Here is an 8,051-nt window from a genome sequence, read left to right on the forward strand (position 1 = left end):
TTTGAGTTCTTCATTTTCCACTATTTCGCACACAATGGAAAGTTTCTCAAATTCTTTAATGTATTCCTCCACACTACTCCCTTCTTGCTGCGAAGTGCTCCATTTCACATACATGGATTGCTTGTAATTAGAAGGAACAAATCGTCCCCTAAGTTTCTTCCTAAGCTTGGTCCATGTAGAAATACGAGTTTTCCCATTGCTTTCTCGTTTTCTTTGGACTCCTTTCAACCAAGTTTCAGCATACTTGGCTATCTTTACCTTAGCAATCTTGTACTTTTGTTCATCTTCCTCAACGTCTTTGAACTCAAAGTACTTCTCAAGTGATTGCTCCCACTCCAAGTACTTCTCAGGGTCAAGAGTACCATCAAAAAGGTCTACATCCACCTTTAAACTCTTGTCATCATATCTAGGAGGGTTTTGACGCCCATCCCTTTGTTCTTGTGTCAACAAACGAGCCATTAGAGCCATTATATTACCATGTAATTGCTCATTGGTTTCCAAGAGTCTTTGTTGGTTTTCCTCCATCATTCTAAGTCTCCTTTGGTCAATGGTTTCATTTGGGTTTGCTTGATCCATTTTGGACAGAAATGCCCCCTACCTGACGCGCCAAATGATGTAAAAACTAATAGAAAGTCTTAGTTAATACAAGCTTAATGGATCAAACTTAAGTGGAAAGAAAAAAAGGTTGGTGTTTTAAGTTAAATTACGGGAAAGGTTTGTAGGTTGTTTTGGAAATGGTTAAGGAACGTTTTATAGAGGAAAGAAGGATTAGTTTGTCAGGATTACTCACTTGAACAAACAAGATATGTAGGCAAGGATTACTCACTTAAAACCCACTAGTTGTTTAATTTGCATGGAAGGAAAACTCACTTAACCACTCAAATTCGTCAAGTTAAACTTGGCAACAAAACGATTTATCTTAGCAACAAGAATAAATAGTTTTTAAGGAGAAAACTTTCTTAATTCATATATCATAATCTGCCATACACTTACATATCATAAGCTTAAATAAAGAAAACAAACTAGTACTAAACTACACGCATTAAACAAGCTTAATGTGTGTTTATTGTAACTAGACATGAAAGCTAAAACCTAGCCTAGAATCACGCCTAAGCTAAACAAATTTTCTTAACTGATTTTAGGCTTTAATCACCCTTAATTAACCTCTTAAAAACTGCTGAAAAGAAGCTTAAAAACAGCCATAAAGAACCAGCAAAAACGTGGAGTAACCTCCCCTTGATTCATGCCTTTCTTCATGCTAAATGTTTATGACTTTGCAATGAAGTTTCTCCTTGCTTCAAGGACGCCTTTTCCTATGCCTAAGGCTGTTCAAAACGTGCCTAGGATTCCCATTAACATTCATAACCAGAATGTAAACAAGTAAACCCTTGGTTAGCAAGAAACGGTCCATGCGCACAAAAAGTATCTAACACTTGATCTTCAAATGACTTAGCAAGAGTGATTTCTTTGTGAATTAGACTTTTAGGATGATCATGCTTGATTGGACTAATGGACTCGTCATGATTTGCATCAGTTTTGTAGGTAATATGTGCCAAAAGAAAGAGGATATCAAGAAGCCAAGCTAACTGTTGTGCGCGGGGTGCTGTGCGGCTGCTGTGCGGGCGCGCACCTTTGGCTGTGCGGGCGCGCAACCCTGTCAAAACCCGCGCAGCTAGGCTAAAGAAACAGAGCCTAATCAGAGAGTTTGCGCGACTTGTTATGCGGCTTCTATGCGGGCGCGCGACCTGATGCGCGAGCGCGCAGGCCTACTGTGCGGGCGCGCTTATTTTCCCGTACCCTCAAAGTTGCGGCAGCGCACTACGCTCAGAGGGCGCACACACCTACTGCGCAGGCGCGCATATGTCGTGTGCAGGCGCGCACGGCTGGGTTTCTGATTTATTTGCGCCTTGTTTTCCAAGTCTCTTTCTTTTGGGGGAGCCACATATATATAGACGAGACTCTTTGTAATAGAAAACACTTAGTACTAATTCCACAGAACATTAGCCTAATCTAGAGAGAGAAAATAGATTGTTATTCAAGCATCCTTTATTGTATTCAACTTTTCTAAAGTTTTAATCTTCCTTCAATCAATCAAGAATCCAAGTTTTCATCTTTCATTAATCCTTTCTTTAGTAATCTCTTCTCCTTTCCTTTAGTATCATTTATTTGTTTTATTGTTACTTGTTCTTGTCAATCTTATTAGCTCATCTAGTTGTTATTGATTTCATTGATTTTAATCATGTTTTGTTTTGAGTTTCTTAAGTTTATTTCTAGTTTTGATATTATGTTTAATCTCCCTTCTCTAGGATAAACTTTTAGCTAGGGGAAGGGGGTGGAAGATATGATTTGATATTGGATGAATGATGATGGTTGGATTGAACTTATGCCATATATTGATGAGAGACATGATTTTTATTAGCTTGGGATTATTGTTGCACTCTATTTGATGTTTTCTAGTTTAAATGCATGAAAGTGATTTGAACTAGATTAGGATCGTCTCTATTTTAATGATTGCATGAGAATGAGTTATTAAAGTGGAGTTTTTATGGATTGTGCTTCTTTATTCTCTTAATTTGATTGCAACTAATAGGATGCATGAGAATTATCCTTATTAGTGTAGACCTCTTTCATTGATTTGCTAGACTATTGCATGAGAATGAGTTGTTTAGGTAGAATCTTGTGTTCTTAGGCATATGTTTCATGATAATCACCATTATTCTCCTCTTTCTAATCATATTGGACACCCCCGTATCCCTAGCGTCATTTTCTATTCATTTTAATCATCATTTTCTTGCTTATTTGTAGTTTTAGTGTTCTTACTCAACAAAACCAACAAAAACAATCCCCTTTTTACTCTTGGATTAGTGATATTTGATGTTAAATTAGCGTGCTTCCCTATTGGTTCGACCCTTGACTTGCCACTAACTAGTTTAGTGTAGGTTTAGGTATTATAAATGATTAATTTTGTTAGGGTATTAGCTTAACGACCTACTTCCACCCGTGATCAAATTTTGGCGCCGTTGCCGGGGAAGCGGCTTGTTAAGCGTCTATTATTGCTTTTGTTAGAGTCATTTTACTTTCTTTTCTTTTTATTTTTTTTGTTTTATCGTCCTTGTCATTGCTAATTGTTTGCTTAGCTTTGGTGAATGCTTAGGAGGTCTCAAGGAGCACCCTCACATCAAATTGACCACGAAATCAACCGAACCTTGAGACAAGTTCGTAGGCTTTACCAAGACAAGGGAAGAGGTTTTGGTGATATAGTTGATAGTGAGAGTGATACTTACTCTTCAAGTTCACCATGCGGATCAATGGCGGGACAAGAGAATGATGTTTTGTTTTGTGAGCTCACGGGAGGGATTTTGCTTCCCATCATGGAAACGAAATTCTCAATCCATCCACAATATACTTGAATGGTCCAATTGGAGCAATTTTCCGGAAATGCAAGTGAGGACCCTGTTGAACATTTGGACCGATTCCTTTAATTGTGCGCAATGATGCAAACCAATGAAGTGAGTCAAGACTACATTCGTATGCACCTTTTCCGGCAATCTCTCACCGGACGAGCAAAGAAATGGCTAAAGCAAGTAAAGCCTAACACTTTCACAACATGGAGGGAGGTGGTAAAGGCGTTCTTGAAGCGCTTTATCTCCGAGGAGAAGACCGCCGAAATGAGAAGGAAAATTGCATCATTTGAGCAAGATGCCGACGAAAGTCTTGGTGAAGCATGGGAGAGATTCAAGGAGTTGGTACAAGCATGTCCCCACCATGAGTACAATCAAGGGTTACTCATGCAGTTTTTCTACGATGGATTGGAGCCCATGTTAAGAGCCAATTTGGATGCGGGGGCAGGTGGTCTATCAAGATCCCTCAAAATAAAGTTGAAGCCACAATAGAAGAGGTAGCAAAGAATTACTCTTGGGGGGGCCGAAGAAGAAACACTCCAAAGAGAGGTGGTATTTACGAATTGGAGAAAGTTGATCAATTACAACATCAAATTGATCAACTAACAAAAGGGCTTTCCAAATTGAACACGAGTGTTAATGCAAGTTCAAGTGGTGGAGCAAGCTCTTCTCAAGTTAACTCTTTCTCTTGTCAAAATTGTGGAGGAACGAACCATGATACATCCTATTGTGGAGGTTTAAGCCGCGAACATGTAGCGGCATACAACACAAGGCAAGAGGGATTTAGAGGAAGCGGCGGTGGAGTAGCTTGGAGACAACCACCACCCAGGTTTGTACCTCAACCTCAACAATGGAACCAACAAGCTCAACCTTCCTATAACTCCAACCCTCAATATCAAAATACACCTCCATCTCAACCCCAAAACCCAAGAGCAAGCTATACAAGGAACAACCAATACAACAATCAAACCCAAGCACCTCAAAGAAATCATCAAGAACAGGCTCCTCAAGCGGAGCTAACTCAAACTTAACTCCTCCAATCCATGCATGCGCAAATGCAATCTTTTGGGCAACAAATGCAAGAGATAAGAGCTCACAACAAGATGGTTGATTCACAGCTAGCTCAATTGGCCGAGAGAACTCCTTTCAATTCACCATCCACTCTACCCGGACAACCACAACCTAACCCATCTCACAATCCAAAACCCGATACATGCAAGGCGATCACATTGAGGTCGGGAACTTCCTATGAAGGGCCAAATGAAGGGGATAGTGAGGAAAAGAAGGGAGGAGAGGAGAGTGTGAATGAAAACAAGGGAGGTGAGAAAGAAAAGGGTGATGAGATAGAAGGAGGTTCGGAGAAGAAGAAGCTTGACAATGAGAAGACAACTTCAATTCCGAGTGAGGCTAGGAATCTTGATGGACCGGTTCCTTTTCCCGGTCGGCTTTCGGAGAGGAAGTTGAATGACAAGTTCACAAAATTTCTTAGTGTCATGAAGAATTTTCATATCAACCTCCCTTTTCTTGAAGTTGTGACACAAATGCCATCTTACTCCAAGTTCCTCAAAGATATTCTCACCAACAAGAGGAAGCTCAATGATGAGCTTATCACCCTTCCACATCAAGTGAGTGCTCTTGTCCAACATAAGATGCCCAAGAAGTAAAAAGACCCGGGAAGTTTTACTTTGCCGGTGAAAATTGGGAACATGGAAGCTAGGGGCGCCTTAGCCGATCTTGGAGCAAGTGTTAGTTTAATCCCTCTATCCATTGCTCAAAAACTCAATATAGAGATGATCCCTACAAGGAAGACAATTCAATTGGCCGATCGATTGGTAAAATTACCTCGTGGAGGGCTTGAGGATGTTCCAATTCAAGTGGGACACATCTACGTGCCTTGTGACTTTGTAGTGATGGATATGGAGGAAGATGTTAACACTCCTTTGATTTTGGGACGTGAAGCTCTTAAAATTTTGGGGGCGGTCATCAATTGCAAGAACAACACCATCACATGTGAAGTGGCAGATGAAAAGATTGTCTTTGAGTTTTCTAAGTTGCTCAAGACCCCCATGGTTGAAAAATGATATAGAGTTGATGTTGTGAATGAAGAGCTAGATCGCTTGGGGAGGGTCGTGATGAGGCCTCAAGATCCAATAATAGAAGCCCTTACATGCAAAGAAGAGTTCCACTCTCAAGAGGCTAAAGAGTTTGTCATGGCAATGGAGGAATCCTCAAAGGAGGAAGTTAAACAACAAGTTGAGATCGAGCTTGAGTCTAAGGAGGAGAAATTGGAGGAGAGTTCTAAGCCTCCTCCCAAGGTAGAACTCAAACCCCTTCCCTCTTCTTTGAAATATGCTTTTCTTGATAAGGAGGGAAAATACCCTATTATTGTCAATGCTACCCTAGATGGTCTTAATTTGGAAAAACTTCTTGATGTTTTAAGAAAATATAGGGATGTGATAGGGTATAGCATTGATGATATCAAAGGTATTAGCCCTTCTTTATGCATGCATCGTATTCATCTTGAAGATGATCATTCCACCACCATTGAACCTCAAAGAAGGTTGAACCCCAACCTTTAAGAGGTTGTGAAGAAAGAAATTTTGAAACTACGTGAGGCGGGCATCATCTATGCTATCTCCGATAGCAAATGGGTTAGCCCGGTTCATGTAGTTCCAAAGAAGGGTGGAATGACCATAATCAAGGATGAAAAAGGAGAGGAAATCTCCACTCGGACGGTGACCGGGTGGAGAATGTGCATTGATTATAGGAGATTAAACAAAAACTCCAAGAAAGATCATTTTCCTCTCCCTTTCATGGACCAAATGCTTGAAAGGCTTTCTAACCATGCTTTCTTTGGTTTCTTGGATGGGTATTCCGGATATTTCCAAATCCCTATCCATCCAAGTGATCAAGAGAAAACTACTTTCACATGTCCATATGGGACATTTGCATACCGAAGAATGCCATTCGGATTATGCAATGCTCCATCCACTTTTCAAAGATGCATGACTTCCATTTTCTTTGAGATGCTTGAAAAAGAAATTGAAGTTTTCATGGATGATTTTAGTGTTGGTGGCTTGTCTTTTAACACTTGTCTTTTTAACCTTGAAAAAGTTTTGAAAAGGTGTCAAGAGATGAGTTTGGTTTTAAATTGGGAAAAGTGCCATTTTATGGTCGAGGAGGGCATTTTCCTCGGCCATAAGGTTTCAAAAAATGGCATTGAGGTTGATCTGGCCAAGGTTTCGGTGATTGAAAAGTTGCCCCATCCTACTTCCACCACGGGGGTACGGGCTTTTCTTGGGCATGCCGGTTTTTACCGGAGGTTTATCAAAGATTTTTCTTCAATCGCCAAACCATTTACCAAATTACTCAAAAAAGAGGTTGTTTTTAACTTCAATGAGGCTTGCCTTGAGGCATTTTGTAAGCTCAAGGAAGCTCTCATTTCTTCTCCCGTTATGCAAGCTCCGGATTGGAGATTGCCTTTTGAGCTAATGTGCGATGCTAGTGACTTTGCAGTAGGTGTCGTTCTTGGTCAAAAGAAACAAGGAAAATCATGTGTCATCTACTATGCAAGTAGGACTCTAGATGAGGCTCAAAAGAATTACACAACAACGGAGAAAGAGATGTTAGCGGTAGTGTTTGCATTCGATAAGTTTCGGTCCTATCTTATATGCTCAAAAGTTATTGTGTACATGGATCACATCGCGGTGCGGTACCTCATGACCAAGAAAGAGGCAAAGCCTCGCTTGATCTGTTGGGTTCTCTCTCTCCAAGACTTTCACATGGAAATAAGGGACAAAAAGGGAGCAGAGAACTATGTAGCGAATCATTTGTCTAGGCTACCTTTTGAGAACAAGGAGGATGTACCGATTAATGATAAGATAGGATTTAAGGCTCTCATGGCTTTCAACTTCTACCCCTTGGTACGCGGATATAGCCAACTATCTTGCGTGTGGAGTCGTTCCCCCGGAGTATTCTTCTCAACAAAAGAAGAAGTTTTTCAAGGAAGTGAGAAGGTACTTTTGGAATGACCCATACCTATTCAAGCAATGTGGAGATGGCCTTTATCGGAAGTGTGTTCCAGATCATGAAATTCAAGGAGTTCTTGAGCATTTCCACTCACTACCATGTGGAGGGCATGGTGGTGTTGACAAAACAGTGGCAAAAATCTCTCAATATTTATTGTGGTGGCCGACAATGCATACAGACGCCCACCAATTCGTTGCGCAATGTGATAGATGTCTAAGGAGCGGAGGCATTACCAAGAGGGACGAAATGCCCCAACAAAGTGTTTTAGAAGTTGAACCCTTCGATGTTTGGGGGGTGGATTTTATGGGGCCTGTCGTTTCTTCTTGTGGGAATCTATATATCTTGGTAGCGGTCGATTATGTGACGAAATGGATTGAAGACATACCCTCACCTACCAATGATCACAAGGTTGTGCTTAAGCTTCTAAAGAAGATCATTTTTCCTAGGTTTGGAGTTCCGAGGGTGCTAATTACTGATGGAGGCTCCCATTTCGCCAAAAAGCAATTTGAAGCTCTTCTCAAGAGATATGGCGTTCATCACAAGGTTGGATTACCTTATCACCCTTAAATTGAAGGACAAGTGGAGGTCTCGAATCGTGAAATCAAAAATCTTCTTGAAAGG

This window comes from Chenopodium quinoa, unplaced genomic scaffold, assembly GCF_001683475.1.
Source record: "Chenopodium quinoa cultivar QQ74 unplaced genomic scaffold, ASM168347v1, whole genome shotgun sequence".
In the NCBI taxonomy this organism is placed as follows: domain Eukaryota; kingdom Viridiplantae; phylum Streptophyta; class Magnoliopsida; order Caryophyllales; family Amaranthaceae; genus Chenopodium; species Chenopodium quinoa.